Source organism: Heliangelus exortis, chromosome Z (assembly GCF_036169615.1).
Source record: "Heliangelus exortis chromosome Z, bHelExo1.hap1, whole genome shotgun sequence".
NCBI lineage: Eukaryota > Metazoa > Chordata > Aves > Apodiformes > Trochilidae > Heliangelus > Heliangelus exortis.
Window position 1 is genome coordinate 35,665,046 of NC_092454.1, and position 21,447 is coordinate 35,686,492.

A 21,447-nucleotide genomic window follows, 5' to 3' on the forward strand; every position below is an offset into this window, starting at 1 on the left:
CAGACACACTTCCTCTCATTTATGGTATCTTTCTTAATGGTTGGAAAACCATTGTTTGGTTGTTTTTCAATTTCAAGATTGGCTGTGAGTCTTTCATGTCTCACTGTATGTTTTCTTTGCTTTTCTTAGCTTTACAGCACTCTCTTGAAGTATTTGCTATGGGCATGACTCACAGTACTCCCATGCTAGATGTCCCTAGATTCTTATCAAATTGTCAATGTATATATCTTAGAAATATAGACTCATAGAACATTTTGGGCTTGAAGAAACTTTACAGATCATCTATTTCCAACTCCAATGCCACAGGGAGGAACTCCTCCTGCTAGACCAGGTTGTTTCCAGCCCAATCCAATCTGGCCTTCAACACTTCCATGGAGGAGTTGTCCACAGCATCCCTGGGTAACCCAAACCAGTGTTTCACCACCTTCACACTGAAGAATTTTTTCCCAACATCTAACCTAAATCAGTCTTCTTCAAGTTTAAAGTTATTACCCCTTGCCTATCACTACATGCCCTGGTCAAAACTCCCTCCCTATCTTCCTGTAGTCCCCTTCAGGTACTGGGATGTGGCTAGAAGGTCTCCCCAGAGCCTTCTCTTCTCCAAGGTTAACACCATCAAATCTCTCAGACTGTCTTCATAGACAGGTACTTCACCCTTCTGACCATCTTTGTGGCTCTCCTCTGGACTTGCTGCAATAGTTCCATGTCCCTCTTTTGTTGGGTAGTCCTGAACTGAACACAGAACTCCAGTTGGGTTCTGACAAGAGTGGAGTAGAAGGGAAAAAATCACTTCCCTTGATCTGTTGGCCATGCTTCTTTTGATGGAAAAATTCCAGGTTGTGATTGGCTTTCTGGGTCGGTTCATGTTGAGCTTCTCACCAAACAACACAGCGAAGACCATTTCTGCAGGCCTGTCCTTGATCCATTCTCCACCCAGCCTGTATTTAGGTTTGGAATTGTCCAGACTCAGGTTCTGGACCCTGCACTTCACTTACGTAAGGCTGGCATAGGCCCACATCTCAAGCCTCTGATGATGTCTCTGGATTACATTATCAAAATGCAAATCATTAAAGTATATCACTGCAGATAGATTGTCAAAACTAAGCATTTTAAAAGATCTGGGTTAATGTGTTCAATGTCTCCTACCTTCCTACTGAAGTTTTTATTTATTTTTAAAAAATTCCGTGAACTAGTTTTCAAATACTTTGAAAGCATTTGAAGCATTATTCCTAATCTTCTAACAGAAATATGATTTTAAAAATGAGCAATGTTCTAACAGTTTGCATTTAAATGGGAGTACAAGAAGCACCACAGAGAATAAACAAGAACAGTTCCTAGATTCTGTAATTTTTTGAACACCTGCTTCTGTACTTTTTTCAGCAAAGAGAATAGTGTTCATGAGGCATCATACAGATTTCTCAAGAAAATCACCCCATTTCACCTAATCCTGTGTTTGTCACTGTAACCAGGTTACACTTCAGAACCTGGAGCTTTCAAGCAGGATTTTCAAACTCGTAAGAGGTAGTCTGATGCCAAGTCGGAATTCTTCACTGAAAGCCTGGCTTGGGAATACTATGAGAGCAGGAGGACTATGCACATTCTTAACTCACCTGTTAGGAAGTGGTGAATTTTGAGCTCTCATTCCTACTGCCTTCTTTTCCCTTCTTATTATTTTAATGAAATAATGACTCACATTTAATGGAGAAACGTGGAGGCTTCCTATGTTTATCTTTGCCTTAGAAATAAAGCTATATTAGAAGTCTTTGTGTAGTAGATGTCTTCAGAGGCAACTTCATGTCCTGCTGGAATGACTTCTCAATAAAAACACAAAACAGGTACACATTAGTAAAAAAAAGTACAACAGAAAATAAAGTATCCACCTCTGGATCAAAAGGGGAACATATTCAGATGTGGGAATTCATATCTCCATAGCAATAAGTCCATAAACAACCATGTGAAGCCTACAATAAACCCTTGTTTGGGTTGGTTTTTTTTTTTCTGGGAGGTGTAGGTTTTTTGCTTGCCTTGATTTTGGTTGGGTTTTTGGAGGCAGGAGGTGTTTGCAGGTTTTTGGTTGTTTTGATGGTTGTTTTGGATTTTGGTTTTTTTTGGTTATAGTTATAGCTCACTAGAACAGCAAAAGCAAATGCCCAACTAATATTTGAATGGATCTATTAAAATAATGAAACAGAAATTTATTTTCTGCAATATCTAACATAAAAATGTATATTCATTTTCCTTGTAAGAATAGTTTCTGTAATTGTTCTTCAATCTGAACAGAATTCTTTGACATTCTACTTGACACTGATACAATGTAAGCTGCTCTTTCACAACACCTCTCACACAGAGCTACTTGTCCTTAGGCATTTATCAGTTTAAAAAAAAATCTGTTTCGCTAGTTTGCTATGATTCATGAAGCCTTTTGAGCATGTCTGACTTTAATTACACTGCAATGTTAAGAGATTTGATATTTTTCCTCTTTTTCAAAGAAAAATGCATTCTAGAGAAAAAGAATTGAGAAAAATCCTCCTGGAAAATTCAGATTTAGACCTTGAATCCAAAGATAAAACTAGTAATATGCCAAGAGTTAAGCTGTACGTAGAAATTCACCTTTTACACATCATAAAAAATAGCAGAAAAACAAAACAAAACAAATAAAAACAAAGCCCACATCTGAACAGCACTGAGACAGATATCATCCAAGAAATCTTAAGTTTTAAACCCAAACTTTGGAAATAACATCTTTCTGAAACTATAAGTGTGGAAATAATATATTAGAAAGGATGGAAAAACAGTAGGATTTATTTGCAATGTTTTCCTACTGGCAGGGAGGTGAGGGGGCAGGGGCAGAAACCTAAGCTCTGCATGAAAAACAATGTTCTTTGCCAGCTTGCATCCACCCTCTAAGACCTTCAGGCCCAGCCATTCAGGAAGTGTTTGGAGATTTTCCACTGGATTACTGGAAATGATACTAACATGAGTATACTTCAGCTGACAGATATGTAATTTAAATTCATATCCTATTACAATGGAAGAACAAGTTTCTAGATCTTGAGCATTTGGGCATCTGCTCCAGAGAAAGACAGAACAAAACAGTCCTCAAAAGGACCCATTGATGTTAAACTGGTTTCTGCTAAAACCACAAGTGGCTTTTTAGTCACTGAGTTACATGGTGGGAAGCACACAATCAGTGAGCTCACAGGGCACCAGAGCATGTCAGGACCACACTGTGAAATCTTCAGATAGGTGCTCTAGAAGCCTCAGCTGATCCAGTCAACTTAATAATATAAAATACCATAAAAAGGTAAAATTACATACTACAGCAGAACAGTTCTTCACAAACAGTTGCTGTTTAGACTCAGATGTAACATTGCAGAGACACACATATCTCAGGTTAATTTTTTCTCCAAAACTGTACATGGCAGCTTACACATTAACAACCAGTTCCAGTTACTCCTAATGGGATTTGTGTAATCTGCTCTGAAAATGTAGCCTTTAAGTCTGCCATACTGTTCTCATACAAAGTAGCTGCTACAAATGGCCAGGAAGAGTGAATATGCAATCAAATAACTGGGTTTTGTATCAATAAGAATTGATTGAAATATAAACACTTGACTTTAATTGATTACTGTCATATAAAATTTGCCCTCTTTCTAAGTGGCTTTATGAAGTTTGGCCTGAACTCTTCTGCCTATGTTAATAAGTGTATTTCCAGTAAGTTTATTTCAATGAAAAGAAAATCTGCAAACTCTCTAGCATCCAGAGCAGAACAATATAAAAAAAAATGCATCATTTGACTGAATTCAGGTCTGTATTATTAAACATAGTGCATCACTTTGTGGACTTAGCCACAACACCACCAGGAACAGCATATTATGTCTACAAACTCATCAGGCCAAAGAGCACCTGCTGCCTGAAATTTGCACGATCCATGGGCTATTCATGATGTGCAAAGCCATCCTACAGAACCAGTGGGCATGCAGCTACTACAGTTTTGTTTGAAACAAGATCAAATACACATAGCAAGGGGAGAAAAAAACTTTCTACATTCATTTAAGTAGATAGTTTCTTTGTAAGATTCAGAAGGGAGCAGTTCTGTACTCTCAGCTAGATGTAAACATCCAAGCAGGGAATCAAACATCTTTCCACAAGTTACAAAAAAAAAAAAAATATCCAGCTGTACCTTTCTTTTTCTGCATATGTAGAATAAAAGGAGATATTATATTGAATTAAATAGCGGCTGGCTTGGGTGCAATAGAGCATGTCATCATCCAGGAAAAATCTTATTGGAAACATTTTGAGGAGCATATACTCACAAACCTAAAAATTGAGTCAAAGTGAATGAAGGCACACTAGCTTTTAGCATAGCTTTAAGACTGTGAGTCACATCAGTTAGAGGTAGAAATTCCTCTAGCTGAAAGCTGGAGGATTTTTCATCATTATTGGGTTAAGATTCAGAATACACACAGCCTAAGGAAAGAAAGCTTTGCAGCCACTGACTGCATACATAAAGCCCCAACCACAATCCTCATGAGGTCTAATAAGAAAAGGTATTCTGCCTCTTAATAGGAGCTTTTCCTCCTGTTCTCACAGGTCAGCCCAAAACTAGAAAGACTGCATCGCAGACTGGGCAGCATTCAACTACCCATCGTACCTGTGAGACAGAAGATTTTTTTCTGGCATTATATCACACAGAGCTCTCCCATTGGGTCAATAGGATTTCACAGGCACTGTAATACAATTGCTGAATTGAAGCCATAAAGTTAATTAAAGTAAAAATTATACTGTCATTGTTGGCTTTTTTTTTTTTTTTTTTTTTCTGTATAATGGTGGAAGATTAGGTTCATGAGCAAAATTACTTTTTCTTTTTTTTAATATATTTCTATAAAAGCATTCCAGCATTTTAAGCCTTTCTCAATTTAGGTGCCAGAGTAAGGATTTGCATGAGATTTAGTAGCAGAGATTTCCATCCTTATTTACAGTTTATAGAAATGAGAGGCTACAAAGAGAAATTAATGCTTGATTTATTTTTTTAGAACAAAACTCTTGATTATCCAATGCAGTGTTTCTCTTTAAGTGGAGGGGAAAAAAATTAATTAAAAAAAAACCTGTCAGGCTTAAGCTTTCACCCAATCCCAAAACTGGAAACCTATGTAACAGTTTGGCTTGTTTGTTTGGCACCTGAACAGGAGTAGTGATCTACTATATGTATGTTTTTCAAATTGGTTGATGGGCCTTTATGGCTTCATTACTTCTAAAACTTCACAAATTTATACCTGCAAAGCGAGTTTTAGAAAACCTGATAAATATTTACTAACATGCATACTATTTTAATATTTGACTTTGGATTAATAGGTTAAAATAGAGTAAGAAGAAAGATAAGTATTTATGAAAAGTAGATGCAGCTGGTATTGAGATTTTCATGGGTTTGTGCTAATTAGAGAGGGAATCAAGCCTAAATATTTACAGTATGAAGTCAAACTATTTCTTTAAATAGAGGGAGGAAGAAAAATCAGGATTCAATCAATATATCTTTTGGTTTTTTTCCACTGACATTCTGAGAAACACAGAGCTCAGTAATGCACTTTGTAAAAGCCCATGGAGCATGAAGCTACCATTCCCAAATAAAACTACCCCTGACTTCTTGTTTTCACTTAAATATTGCAGAGGGGCCTTATATCATACAAGAATATACTTGGGTAAGTATAAACTCTTATTGTAAAAACACCAAACTTCAGTACAATTTCCTCTTAACTGTTCCTCTACACCAATTCCTTCAGAGCTGTTGACGAACTTTCCCCATGGATTACAAGGAAGTGAGCAAAGACAAGTACCAGCATGAATGAAATAAAATACAGTGGAGTGAATGCTTGCAAACATGTGCACTTCTCCATATGGAAAACTCCTCCAGTCCTTATTCATGTGAATTCCCATTAAAACCAATTTGCGTTTTGCAGGTCAGAGACATTGCTGAACTGGCCTTTAAACAGAGAGGAAGGAGCCTGTGTCTCTAATCTATCAGACAGGAACTTTACCCTTAGAATAACCTCTTGCACTGGTCCGTGTGATCCTGGACAAAGGATATGGAAGAAAATTCTGTGCCAGCTCTCTGCATGCTGTCTCAAACTAACCAGGAACTTGAGTTTCAGGAATTTGCAACTGGTTTCTTTTTGTTTAGGAGCAAAACCCTACCTGGTTTTGCAATTTCTTAAAGCTCAATTAGAACTGAAGCATACCAGGATCAGATGAGATAAAGTGCTGCACTGGAAGTACAAAAGACATAGAAATCTGAAAGAAGAGAAGAATTATCTGTTAATAGAAAATGCAGAGAAGCAACATTTTAAGTGCTGGGCAGAAGCACGAGGAAACATCTATATTGCCACCTATATGTGTGCAAATGAAAAGGAAAAGGCACCATTGGAACAGAACTGCTCTCATGTGGTCACACAAAGCCCAATAACAGAATGGACAGCAGGACTGGCTGTATTTTATTGCAGGTGGGATACAGCTTCAGAACTACTCCTCAGAGAGTGCTGGAGTAAGGTCAGACAAGCAGTGTGTCACAGATGGAGGCTTGTACTGGTGTGGTCCCCAGAGGGACACCAATAGTTACTGACTTCCACAGCAACATTGAGCCATTGGTTGTAACTCTTTGGATACAGCCATCCAGTCAATTCCTTTTCCAGTCCTTATCATCCTCATCATCATCCCTCACCAAATTAAGCTCTAGCTGTGCCTTAGCTTACTTAATCCTATCTGTACACTTCCAGGATGTATCCATATATTTTTCCCAGGATATATATCCCTGGTTGACCTGCCTATGCATTTCCATCTTGCACCTCAGTTTGACCAGGAGGTCCTCACTTACCCATAGCAATCTCTAGATTTCTTTGGGGGATTTCTTACCCATGGGAATTTAGAGTTATTGTGCTCTAAGTAAAACAACCCTAAAGGGCAGCCAGTTCTGTTAATTTCTGGTGTTAGTGAAGGGAGTTTTCCTTCAGAATAGTATGTCCTATCCACTAATTCATTAAGAAATTGGAAGTTTTCTCTCGTAAAATTTAGCACCCTAACTCTACTCTGTATCTGGTTCATTTATCTCAAGATTGTGAGCTTCACTTCTGCATGATCAATGCAGTCCAAGTATACACCAATCTTGTTATTGCTTGTTCTTCGATGCTGGTGAGAAACAGATCCCTTAATTTTTCTCCTCTGGCCAAACTGTGGTGAAATCTCCAAATTTGAGGGTTTTGTTATTAAAAATGGGAAGAGAACACCTGAAGGTATGATTTTAGTCAGATTTCAAATCACAGAGTGACAGATTCAGCCAGGTTGGAAAGGACCTCTGAGATCGTCAAGTCCAACCCTTGATCCACTACCACTGTGGTTACCAGACCATGGCACTGAGTGCCACATCAGTCTCTTCTTAAAAACCTCACAGGGTGGGGAATCCACCACCTCTCTGGGCAGCCCATTCCAATGCCTGATCACTCTATCTGTAAAGATTTTTTTCCTAATGTCAAGGAAACCTAAGCCTCCCCTGGCAGAGCTTAAGCCCCCGTCCTCTTGTCTTACTGATAGCTGCTTGGGAGAAGAGACCGACCCCCTCCTGACTACACATGGTCATGTTATATGACAGAGAGTTTGTAACATGGGATAGATAAGATCAACTTTGGTGTTTGGTTTGGGGTTTTTTTTTGTAAAAATCTATATACAAAATCACTTGCAAAAGGTCATATTGAATTAACAAACAGTGCCTGAGGTAACTAAATCAATTTATCAATTTTCATTTTGAACTTATTGGAAATTGTAAGTCTAAATTTTAGGACTGTGGGTTTTCTTAATCTTATACCAGCTACTATTCACCAAAATCACAGGCTTATTTTGCTGACTGCCACCTGATTTGCTGAGTTACATGTCTTTTCCAAGAGCATTGCAAGTACAGAGAACCCTTCTGGAAAGCATGTCCTCAGGGCATATATCCTCGATGTTTCACTCCTGTAAAAGATGGATGTGCTACCACCTTCTATTTAACAACCTTCTGGCAACAGAATCAAGACAAAGGCAAACATTTTGTTTCAACAGGACTTTTATTCTGGTGGTGATGCATCTTGTTCTCATGAAGAATAAAAGCACAGTGTCAAAGTGAAGTTCAATCAACTTGCAAGAATAAAGTATTTTACAGTTTCAAAATTACTTTTCTTGGTTTTGATGCCTTCAAGACCCACTTGCTACAAAGCTATGCTTCATGAGATCTCCTACACATGAGAAATCAGTGTTGCAATGACAGTAACACAGAACTGTGACTGCAGGAAGAATACAGAGGCAGCAGTTAAAAAACAGTGTCTAGAAACAACCCCTTCTAAAAGGAGTGTCCTCAATGGCTGAAGTCCCACCTACAAGACTTCACAGAATAATAGCTCCTACTTGTCTCCACACAGAATTCCTGAGTGACAAAAGAGTGCCATGAAAGATCAAGCTTTAGGCTAGAAAAATTAAAAATTTTCTCTCTTTTGTATCGTTTATTTTTTTCCTTGTCTTGAAAATGATCTGGATTTCATCCAGCTTGTTTGTTTCTACAGTAAATATCCACACTTATGCATTTTGGAAATTATGAATGTTTGTGTTTGGACTGAAATGAGAAGAAGAGAATAAACCAAAAATACATAAAACAGCAGTTATTGTAAAATCTGCCTCTTTATGTTTGCCAGCTTCTCAGATCTGAGAGCTTCCCATTTCTATGATCATAGATTTTCTCCAAATAGGCAACCTCAGCACATACTTGTCTGAGAACATCTTTAAATCACCTCTAGGAAAATCAACTGTAGAAACCATTGCTATGAATCAGAGCTCCTTCCTCTTCCTCTTTTGTACCTGGTGTCATTTGTCATTTCACTTACAGCTCTGTGAGATGGGAGCTGGGAGCCATGGAGCAGAGGCGGGTGGGAGTGTTCTGCACACCTGATGTGGATGATAGCAATGTTTTGTGGAAGGATCAGGGAGGGTGTGACTCCCACTGTCACTGTCACTCCCTTCATGTCAGGAGGTCAGGAGCCTCATGCTATTCTGAGAGGGCTTTGCCCTCCACATCAAAGGAGCAAGGTCTGCCTATGCCCAGTGGTGCAGGATAAGAGAGGAATGCTGGGAACTCTGCAAATCTCCTTTTTGGTCACATCACACTCCACAGTTTTCTTGGATTTACCTTTCTGCATGTAGCCAGTCATTCTTTTCTCAATGAGAGGAATTAGCTGTAATATGAATTGATCATTTCAACAAATGGAATTTATATTGAATTTCACTCTGAGGTTAAATAGCTTCAGAAAAAAAGAAAAAGAAAAAAAAAAAAGGAAAAAGAAAGAATATACTACATGTTACATCATCATTATTATATTTTCTAAGTAAAATATTTCTATTTCTTAAATTTGAAATCAATTTTCAAAGTCAGATTAGATTTTTTAAGTGTTAGAACTGCAGAGATGCAATCTCTTGTTTTATTTCAGATTAAATAAAAAATTCTTGTTGGGTGATTCATTTTCTCCTGTCCTCATGACTAATTCGTCATGACTAATCTGATTAAGAAAATAATTGTTTGGCAACTTTCTTGAAGAGCAGGCATGCTAAATGCCACAAATTCACAGACACAACTTGTATCTGATTTAAATAAGAAACAATGCAGAACATTTAATAATAAGAAAATGGCTTGCCACAACTGTGATGGCCTAAGTATAAAAATGAGAAAATGTTTATAGTGTTTGTGGAAGAGACGCTGGAGGAGCGAGCACAGTCCTCTTCTCTGCCTCCTCCCTCCACAGGCCAAGAAGTTCCCAACACCACAGTCCCATTCCAAGGACCACAGCAGCCTGAGCACCTTTGAGAGCATTCACTGGGACCAGAGAATGGTCTGGGGGCCCTGCCTTTGGGCAGTCAAAATGAATGTGCCTGGCCAAGCCTCCTCCAGGTAACAGTCTGCAGCTGACAGCCACACCAGCTCATCTCCAGTTTGGTAGCCCCCAGTACTACGAGCCCCCTACCAAGATTCTCTCATTGCAATTTTAAGTTCAGCAATAAATCTATTTTCCATTAATGAGAGAATTAACAGGAGAGACAATCTCATTTCAAACCTATTAAAAACAAAATTAGGTATATTAAACAAGGTATATAAAGCGCTAAGGGCAACTTTTTTCACCAATAATGATGACGGCACCCAGAGTAATCCTATCTAAATTGCTATTGAAAAACTGCATCCTACAGTTTTCCTATTTCTGAAGGTCACTGGCTCCCCCAGCCTAGCCTTGCCTTAATTTAGCTTGCATTAGTTTTACAACAGCACAAGGGAATGGCCTTTGAGAGAGTTACTTCCTTTGTAAACTCATTTTAATAAAATCAGGATCTGGTTAAGTAGGTTTAATCACACAGATGCAGTTCTTGCCTCATTGACTCTGGCAGAAGTTCATGGTGTAAAGTAGCCCAGGAAAAAAAAACAGAATCAGCACCTTTGCTTGCACTGCAGTGCAAAGCGTGTCTGATTATACCAAAAAGGCTTGTAGCCTAGGTAAAAAATGCTAGATTGCAAGCAGAATATTATGTCTAAACATAAAAGGTTTTTCACTTGAACTTTCCTATATCTCACCTACATCTATTGTCAGCTGCTTTTTTTTTTTTTTTTTTTTTTTTTTTCTAGTTACAATAAGGAATCAAGATGTGGTAAAAGTCAAAAGGTTGCATTTGAAAGTTACAGTTCTTATGTAGATGTGCTCATTTGTTAAAGCTTAGCATTTAACCACAGGTCATGACTGGAATTTATTAACTCACTAAAAATTATATCATTAGGTCCTCACCCATTGTATAGTGACTGCTTGCTTAATTATCCATATCTAAACAGTTAAAATGGTGGCTTTTTCTGATTTGATATTCTTCCAGCTTTCTGCTAGTGTGCAGTGTACTGTGTATCAGCAACACAGGTCATTGAGTACCCACTGAAAGCTCACTCTGGAAATACCTGAAGGACACATTGAATTCTTCAGAAATCTGTGTCATAATACTTCACGTGTTAACAGAATATGTGGCACAGTGAGGCATGGCAAAGGATCAGCCCAGGGTGGGCATTTAAAGTGCTCTGTCTTGTCACTGAATGCTATAGTGAAGCATTGTAATTTTATTCCAATTATACTTTTAGTGCCGTGATGTCACAGCATAAATTTGTACTTGTGCATGCAGCTCATGCTGATGTGATGACAGCTCTTAAAATATTGAGTGATTGTGGGCCCGTCAGCATAAAATTATTCTAACATGGTGCCTTTATTAGTGCTTCAATAAATACCTTTCTTCTTGTGTTCGAAGGTGGCATTTGCAAATGAGCTAATTTCTCAGCAGTAAAATACTTGTGTTGCATTTATTTTGTGAGGAGGGGGTGGAGAAGGGAGAAGAAAAATGCTGTTACATAAAATGGGGATTTTTGCCATCAAAACCACATTCACAGTAGCTAGGCAAGTTTAAAAAAGAACACATTAACTAAATGACTGTACAATTATTTAAACGAGCTTGGTACTTTATAAAGCCAGAGAGGAGTATAAACACTTTTGCAAGACTTATAACAAAAGATGTGACAGCCCTCTCACAAGAAACACTTCCTAAAAGCCAAGCACAAACTATGTTTGCTGACTGATGACAGATATTTTGGGGTGCAGAACACAGCTCTCAGAAACTAAATCCAAACCAGATGCCAGCTAACCTAATTCACAGGGCAAAACAGAGAACATGTTAAGATTAGGGGGAAGCAGGTTTTAAATTGTACCTGTTTTCTTTTACTGCTTGTGTAATCTAAAATATAGACAAAATGATGCACAAAAAATTATGCATAAATGGAACTGTGCAATCATAGCACTAACTTAGCAGGAAAGCTTTGTATTTACCATTTCCTTGATGTACACATCCAAAAATTTATTTGAGATTTTCTTATGAGGTATTTTTCTTATTTCTTGTTTAGTTATTTAGCCTTAAAAAAGGACAGACTTACCAAAGTGGTGCTCAGTACACAATTCCGTTCACAAATCTGAAATCTGTTCTATTTCTAGGAGTATTTAATTTTAGCATATCACTTAAGAAGACATCACCATATGCATTTTTGAATCAATTATTCTTTAAGCTAAACTATAACTGTTCTCAGTGCTGGAAGTCCCCTCTCCTCTCTTTCTCAACTGAAAATAAAAATGTTCTTAAACTTTTAATTAATTCAAAGTCAGTACAATCTTTACTAAATAAAAATTAAAATGCTTTGAAAATTCTTTACTGGAAAGAGACTGTTATTCAACATGTGAAAATGAAATATTTATTAATATCTGCTCAACTGTCCAATAGGTCTGAATTTCAAGGGTGCCTGTTCTTATGGCACAGGTACTCAGAACAACTGTGCAGTAAATACACAAATGCTTTAATTGAATAAATCTCAAAGAACTTAATTAAAGTACATTAGAGATGAAAGTGAAAATTCAATGAGTGAGGAGGTATGTTTTTCTCTTAAGATGTGTGTCTTTATTCAAAACATCAGATGCTGAATAATGTTGGGTTTAACCAAAGTGTACGATAGCATTTTTTGCTTTGGGAGTCAATTATATTTAGACAAAACCAAGCACGAGTATAATGAGCAGAGGAAAAGAAAGAAAATCCCTGTACCACCTGTATTGTAGAACCCAAAAACAGCACGAAGCATTTTGTGAAAAAGAATAGAAGTCAGTTACCACTAATTGTGGTAACTGTGCATTTCTTTAACTACCTGGCCTATCTAGCTACAACTAGCTATCAAAATGTTTTGCAGACTATAAATTCCTGTGTACTATAAATACAAAGGCAATCAGATCAGGAAATTACATTACTGTTTAATTAAATTGTGAGGCTTTTGCTACTAAACCTGCAATAACCGAGGATGCTAATGACAACTTTTAAAAAGAATTTAGATTTTATATGACTGTACTTGTTTCAGAAGTAGCTGGTAACAGTAACCTGAATGCTTCCATAGGAGACAACAACTGGCCATCAAACAGTTTCTCAGACCTTAATTTGTGACTGATTTGTCTCTAAAAGTCTTAAAAAACTTTTAGAGTCTGATCTACCAGTAGCAGAAATATCAATAAAGTGAGCTTTTCTACTAAATATGATTAAAAATACATAGACAAACCTCCAGTCAGTCTAATGTTAGAGCTGCTATATCATTGACAATATTCCCTACACAAAAAGCATAAATCTTACTGATTAAAATGTAAGCAACCACACCGTATAAAAATACAGGAGTTTTCTCTTGACAAAGTAATGAAATAACTGATCACCCCACCTCCAAGATCTTGGTTACTTTTTTTGATTTCACTCTACACTTAAGAATATTTTAGAACTGGGCTTATGTACAGGTGTTTTAGTATCCACAGTGATGAATTATATGAATAACAAGTAAATTGTCTGTTTACTACCCAGTGAAAAGATCAGAGTAGGTGTTGTTCTTTACCATAGCTGAGGAAGACTGAGACAGAGAGAATAAGGGAGGACATAAGCAAAGACAGAACAAGTCTCAGGGCCACTAGAGTTGCATTAGAGACACCTCTGATCTTGTTATTTATACCTTCCACTCTGCAAACTACTTAAAAACAGAGAAGGGAGCTTTAAGGTCATCAAAGAAACAGACAGGGAGAGCTTCAATCAGAAGATTATTGAAAATAGGAGACAGAGGACAAAGAAGAAAACAAATGCATAGCATACATGAGTGGCAAGGCAGAAGTATAGAAGATTTTAGAAGCCACTTGTCCCAGCAATGCAGTAATCTAAAACATAAGCATAGGTCATAATGATGGTGATGAAGAAGTGAGATTTTTTTATTTTAAAAAATAAATTAAAATAAGCATTTTTCTTATAGTTGCAAGGAGAATATGAAAAATCTTCTTCAACTTAAACCATGTATTTTAATCAACTCATAAAGTGAAGTCTTGTTTGGGTTTGGTTTGGTTTGGTTTGGGTTTTTTATGTCATATTGTATTCTGTAAATGTGAAAGTGAGACCTTCTGACTCTTTCAAAAAATTCAAAGTAATTAAAACTATGTTAATTTCTTTATATGTCTTTGTGAACACATTATCACTGGAGTTAAATCCTTTTATCCTTTTATCCTTTTTTTTTTTTTTTTTTTTTTTTTTGTAAATAAGCTATCCTACTGAAAATGTTATAAATGTTATAGAAACGTTTTGCTTAGAAAAGATGTCAAGATAGTGAATTCCAAACACTAGCATAGCACACTGCAATTCCACCAGTAGACCTTGAGCCTAAGCACCACCCCTTACACTTCTTACACTTACCCACTCTACCACTTTGCCAGGCAGCCTGTTCCAGTGCCTGACAAACCTTTCAGTGAGAAGATTGTTCCTACTATTCAATTTAAACCTCTCCTGGAAAAACTTAAGTCCATTTCCTCTTCCCCTGTCACTTACTACTTGGAAGAAGAGACCAACATCCATCTGACTACAAGTTCCTTTCAGATATTTGTAAAAAGGGATAAAACCTTCTCTCAGCCTCCTTTGCTCCATACTGAAAAACCCTGGTTTCCTCAGACACTCCTAGTATGCCTTGTTCTCCACATCCTTCACCAGCTTCATTGCCCTTCTTTGGACATGCACCTCAACATATTTCTTGCAGTCAGGAGTCCAAAATGAACAGAGTATTTGAGGTGCAGCTTCACCAGTGCTGAATATAAGGAGAAAATCTATTTCCCTTCTCTTGATGGCCACACTGTTCCTGATACAAGCCACGATGTCGTTGGCTTTCTTGGTCAGCTGGGCACACATTGGTTCCTATTCAGCCAGAGGTCAACCAGAAGACCCAGGTCCTTTTCCTCCGGCCAGGTTTCCAAACACTCTTCTCCAAGACTGTTGAATGGGGTTGTTGTGACCCAAGCATGGGACCCAACATTTGGCCTTGTTGAATCTCATGCAATGAACCTCAGCCCACCAACCCAGCCTGTCCAGATCTTCTCTTCAAGCTTACTGAGGGTGTACTTGATCCCTTCATCCAGACCACTAATGAAGATATTGAACAGAATTGGTCCCAACACTGTATCCTGGTAGACACCACTTTTGACCTGCCATAACTGGATTGAACTACACTTACCACAACCATTTGGGTCTGGCCATCCAGCCAGTTTTTATCCAAAAAGTGTACACCAGTGCAGGGTATGAGAAGCCAGTTTTACAGCAGAATGCTTTGCAAAACTGTGTCAAAGACATTGCTAAGGTCTAGGTATACAACACCCACAGCCTTTCTATCATGCACTAAGTGGGTCACTTTGTGACAGGAGAAGATCAGGTTCATGAAGCAGAACCCACTCTTCATAAACCCATGTGGGCTGGGCCTGATTGCCTTGTTTCCTGCATGTGCTGCATGATGGCACTCAGGACGATTTGATCCATAGCCTTCCCCAGCACCAAGGTCAGACTGACAGACCTGTAGATAGCCACATCTTCCTTCTGTCCTTTCTTTTCATATTTGTCAATCTTCAATCACCTGGGACCTCCCTGATAAGCTAAGACAGATGATAGATGATAGAAAATGTTTTTTTGAGCACTTCCAAAATCCACCTCAATACCCTTGACTGGATCCCATCCAGCCCCATAGAACTGTGTGTCTAAGTGGTGCAGCAGGTCAATAACCATTTTCCCTTGGATTCTGAGGGCTCCATTCTGCTCCCCATCCCTCTCTTCCAGCTCAGGGGGATGAGTACCTGGGGAACTCAGTCTTTACTATTAAAGACAAAGACATTAAATACTTCATCCTTTTCTACATCTTGTTAGTGAGCTTTTTTCATATAAAAATAAATCTGTTGCAGAACAAGTATGAGACTGAAAGAGCTGGAACAGTTCGGCCTGTCAAAGAAAAGACTCAAAAGGAAGAACATACCAATGACCCCAAATGTCTGAAAGAAGGAAATAAAGAAGACAAAGCCATGCTCTTTCCAGTTGTGTCTAGTAGCAGAACAAGAGGCATTGGACACATATCAGGTTCCCTCTGAATATCGGGAAATACTTTTTACTGTAAGGATGACCATGTACTGGCATAGATTGCCCAGAATTGTGTAATTTTTTTCCTGGGAGATATTTAAAAAGCTATATGGACATGATCCTGGGCAGTCTGTTCTACTTGACCTTTACTGACCAGGAGATGTTGAACTAGATTATCTCCAGAGGTCCCTTCAACCTTCAATCATCCTGTGGCCTGTGATTCTGTGAAGATGTGGAAAGGGGGTCCACTCTAAAGTGACCAGGAAATACTTTTGTTCCACTGACTTTTAAAAATAATACACATATTTATGACTTTCAGAAGTTAAGATTGAAATATAAGGGTTCCTGCAATTACAGATTAAGTCTTTTATAGCCCCAGGGTCAAAGGTATTTTAAAAAGTTAGAGGAAACTATAGGATTCATCCAAGTACCTCTTACAGAAATCCAACGTTTTGAAAATTTCTCTTATTTTGTATGACAGAAGTTTTTTATTATTTTACTACTAAGAAGAAGAAATGTTCCAGTATAAAAGAAGATGACCATCAAAGGCTCTAATGACGAAGAGAAGGCCCTGTGAGGCCAGAAGAGTCTGTTTGCAAACCTCCTTTAAGTGAGGGAAGACTGGAACTGTGCCCAAAATTATCAATGGAATAGCAGGGGACTCCTTCCAGAGAGTTTGCACGTGGTAGAAGTTATATGACTAAGCCATTGTTCCTCAGAAACTGGGAGCTCCTTGACAGTCACTGCGAGATGAGAAATATGTTCAGGATAGGACTCATTTGTGGTAAGTTAAGGGCATTTTTAGCTGATTGAAAAATATCTGATAGAGTAGTTTATCTTTCAGAAGATAAACTGCTGAAAGAGCAGGAAGAATTTAGATAGGTCAGCAGTTTATTAATTTCTAAGGTCTAAGTGTCTTGGCTTGAAAGAGATTTGAAATACATTTTTTTAAAGTTAGATTGGACAAAAAAAAAAAAAAAAACTAAAAAAAAAACCAAAAAAACCCAACAATAACCACAAAATATTGCTGCAGAGCAGACACAAAACACAATCCCAAGCTAGGAGTGAATATTTAGGATAAATATCATCTGTAAGACATGGCCACCTTTAGACTTCATGAACCAATAGTGTTTTCGCTGTCTATGATCTCTGACACTGGATTTTTATGGACTAGTATGGCAAAAATACTGCTAAAAACTCACCATTCCAGCCAGACAGGGCAGGGATTGAGAAGATCCCCCCACTGTAGATGAAGAGCAGATTCAAGACCACCTAAAAACTTGAAGGTGAACAAGTCATGGGACCTGATGGGATTCACCCGTGGCTCCTGAAAGAACTGGTGGATGAAGCTGCAAAGCCACAGCTCATCACATTTTAAAAGTCATGGCAGTCTGGTGAAGTACCTGCAGACTAGAAAGGAGGAAATATAACTCCCATTTTAAAAAATGGAAAGAGAAGACCCAGGCAGCTACAGGCCAGTCAGTCCTACCTCTGTCCCTGGCAAGATCATGGAGCAGATCCTCCTGAAGTTTCTGCTAAGACATATGGATAATAAAAAGGTGATTGGTGACAGCCAGCATGGATTCACTAAGGGCAAGTCCTGCCTGACCAATTTGATGGCCTCTTATGATGAGGTCACAGTCTCAGTGGATAAAGGCAGAGCAACAGATGTCATCTACCTGGACCTATGCAAAGCATTTGACACTGACCCGCACAACATTCTGATCTCTAATCTGGAAATATATGGATTCAATGGATGGGCCATTCATAGTATAAGGAGCTGGCTGGATGGTCACACCCAAAGTGTTGTGATCAATGGCTCAGTGTCCAAATGGAGATGTGTAACAAGTGATATTTCTCAAGGGTCAGTACTTGGACCTGTGCTATTTAACATCTTTGTCAGCAACATGGACATCAGAACCAAGTGCACCCTCAACAAGTTTGCTGATGACACCAAAATTTGTGGTGAAGTCCACACATTGGAGGGAAGGGAGGCAGAGGGACATTGATAGGCTCAAGAAGTAGGCTCATGCAAACTGTATGTTCAACATGGATATATGCAAAGTTCTGCACATGAGTCAAGGAAATACCATTCATGAATACAAGTTGGGAGGAGAAAGAATTGCAGACATCCCTGAAGAGAAGGACTTGGGGGTGATGGTGGGCCATATACTTAACATGAGCAGTCAGGGTGGGCTTGCACTCCAGAAAGATAACTGTTTCCTGGGCTGCATCAAAAGAAGCATAGACAGACAGTCAAGGGTGGTGATTCTCCCCCTCTATGCTGCTCTTGTGAGACCCCACCTGGGGTACTGTGTCCAATTCTGGAGTCCCCAACATAAGAAGGACATAAAGCTCCTGGAACACATCCAGAGGAGAGCCACTAAAATAATCAGGAGGATGGAGCACCTTCCCTATGAAGACAGGGTGAGGAAGTTGGGGCTGTTCAGCCTAGAGAAGAGGAGGCTCCAAGGTGACCATATAGTGACTGCACAGTATCTGAAGGGGGCTTACAAGAAAGCTGGAGTAGGGCTTTTTACATGGTTAACATGATAGCAAGAGACAAGGGGAAACAATGTAAAACTTGAAGAGGGAAAATTAGGAAAAGACATTAGGAAAAAATTATTTCTTGTGAGGGTAGTGAGATGCTGAAAAATTTGCCCAAGGAAGTTGTGGCTGCTTCCTACCTGGACACGTTGATGGGGCCTCAAGAAACCTGATCTAGTGGAAGATGTCCCTGCCCATGCAGGGGGTTTGGATCTAGATAATTTTTCAGGTTCCTTCCAACCCTAGACATTCTATGATTCTATGATGAGATTCATGGGTTTTGGCTCACAAATAAAACAATAAATAGATAAAATAAAAAGCACAGGTATTGAGTCTCTGAGAAAAATGTAATTAAGATGTGGTTTCTTATATCCAGGTTAAGTTGTTTTGACATCTGACTGACAGGCAGAGAACAACCTGACCATTAATTCACTAATGAAAGCCTTTGATGTGTCATTTTAAAATCCATTTTAGTCCTGTGTTTGGAGCAGTTTTCCTTTTTTCTAACTACCAAGTGCCCTCCGTCTTCTTACTCATTTTTTTTCCAATACATTCCTCTTTGTGCAGTTCTTCCTCCTTAATTTAAATCACGAATAATAATCCTTACAAGCTGCCTTTCCTGAACTGTTGTCCTGTGTTTTGCTGTGAATTTCACATATCTCATTTAGACCATAAGCTTTTCAGATAGAGTATGCATCTTGTAAATTTACGGTTCTGCATGTGTGTATAATGCTAATAACGTGCAGTGACAGGGCAGGGCAGATTCATAAGCAATGCCCTGAAAAAGAGGCAGCTATTGAATTCATAATCTGGCACTTCATATTCACAAGAGAGGAAAAAGCTGTCATCTTAGAATAGAGGATCTGCTATAAAAGAAAGGTTTTTTTGCACTAATGGTTATCAAGAATTCATACATTCCACTTTATAATCACTTCCACATAGTAGTGACTATATCTTAACGTTCCCATACCATAAAGCTGTTGTTTAAGTCCATTTGATCACTGTTATGTGTTAAAAGAAAGGCTTCCTAAATAAAAGTAAATTAAACCCAAGGCATATGGACATAACTCCCATGTGCTCCTGCCCATCAAACTTCACAGTACGTAAAACAAAACAACTTGGTATGTAAAAAAAAGGTAGACAAGTACCTCAGTGACACTTAAGAAACATCTAAGTCATACACAGAGAGAGTAAGGTAACAGAGTGCTGGGTGGGCTAAGTAAGGGACATGCTTGGGAGCTGTAATTTTGGAAGTAAGATGAAAGGCTTTATCAAACAGAGGGAGGATTTATAGGAGAAGTAATCTCTTTACAAAACTATTGAGGGCCAAAATACAATTTTGAAGAGTGCATTTAATTATAGCTCTGATCTTCCAGGAAACTGAGTGCTCCTGGCAAAACACTTATATTTTTGTTCATTTTTCAGTGGGACTGACAGCACCAGGCAACAGTCTCTTCTAAGTGCAATCTAAGAATTAATTTCAGGGGACTAAGATGCCATGCTGAACGTGATCAGCTGCTTCTTGAAAGCAGCAAATAAAAGCTGTACTAAAATGAATGACTTCCAGAAGGGAAAAAGGAAAAAAAAAAAAAAAAAAAGAAAAAAAAGAAAAGAAAGAAAGAAAGAAAGAAAGAAAGAAAGAAAGAAAGAAAGAAAGAAAGAAAGAAAGAAAGAAAGAAAGAAAGAAAGAAAGAAAGAAAGAAAGAAAGAAAGAAAGAAAGAAAGAAAGAAAGAAAGAAAGAAAGAAAGAAAGAAAGAAAGAAAGAAAGAAAGAAAGAAAGAAAGAAAGAAAGAAAGAAAGAAAGAAAGAAAGAAAGAAAGAAAGAAAGAAAGAAAGAAAGAAAGAAAGAAAGAAAGAAAGAAAGAAAGAAAGAAAGAAAGAAAGAAAGAAAGAAAGAAAGAAAGAAAGAAAGAAAGAAAGAAAGAAAGAAAGAAAGAAAGAAAGAAAGAAAGAAAGAAAGAAAGAAAGAAAGAAAGAAAGAAAGAAAGAAAGAAAGAAAGAAAGAAAGAAAGAAAGAAAGAAAGAAAGAAAGAAAGAAAGAAAGAAAGAAAGAATAGAAGGAAAGAAAAAAGAAAGAATAGAAGGAAAGAAAGAATAGAAGGAAAGAAAAAAGAAAGAATAGAAAGAAAGAAAGAAAAAAGAAAGAAAAGAAAGAAAGAAGGAAGGAAGGAAGCAAAAGAAAGAAGATACCTGCATTGATCTAGGATAATATAAACCACAGATAGAATTTATGTGAGAACTCAATGACAGAGAACATCAAATTAGCATGAAAAATATCCCCAGTTACTCTATGTTTCTTGCTTCTGCAAGAACACTTGCAGGCTTGATTGTTGGGGCTCCAGAGGCAGCAGATATAGCAATACCCTCTTATAGTAGCTCAAACTCATTCTTTCAAGCACATAGGAAAACTTTCTTCAGGTTTCCTATTCATACCACCCTCCAGGATGTAGCAGACAGTGGTTTAGGCTATGGAAACTTTAGCCTAGATGAGTTACTCTTTTCCCTTGAAGCAAAAGAACTTAGCAACTTAAAGTAAGAAGAATGTAGATAACAGACATAAAAGACCTTGGTAAGAGTGGAGCAGGACATGTTCTGCTGATAAGGAAGATTGCATTAAACAATTAGAAGAGTCTCTGCTTTGTGTGGACATATTGTTATAGCCTATCAGCTTTGAGTTTCAGATGCGTGAATTGCAGTTTATAATATCCAATCATAAAATGTGTCTGTGCTCATGGACAGATAATGAGAGTATGAAAGTAGACATGTCGCATAAATAAATAGCTGATGCTGAAAGACCCCATGATGTCAGACATTATGGATCGCTGCATCCACACTTCTCAAAGACGGAGGACTTGTGGGAGCGCCCCACA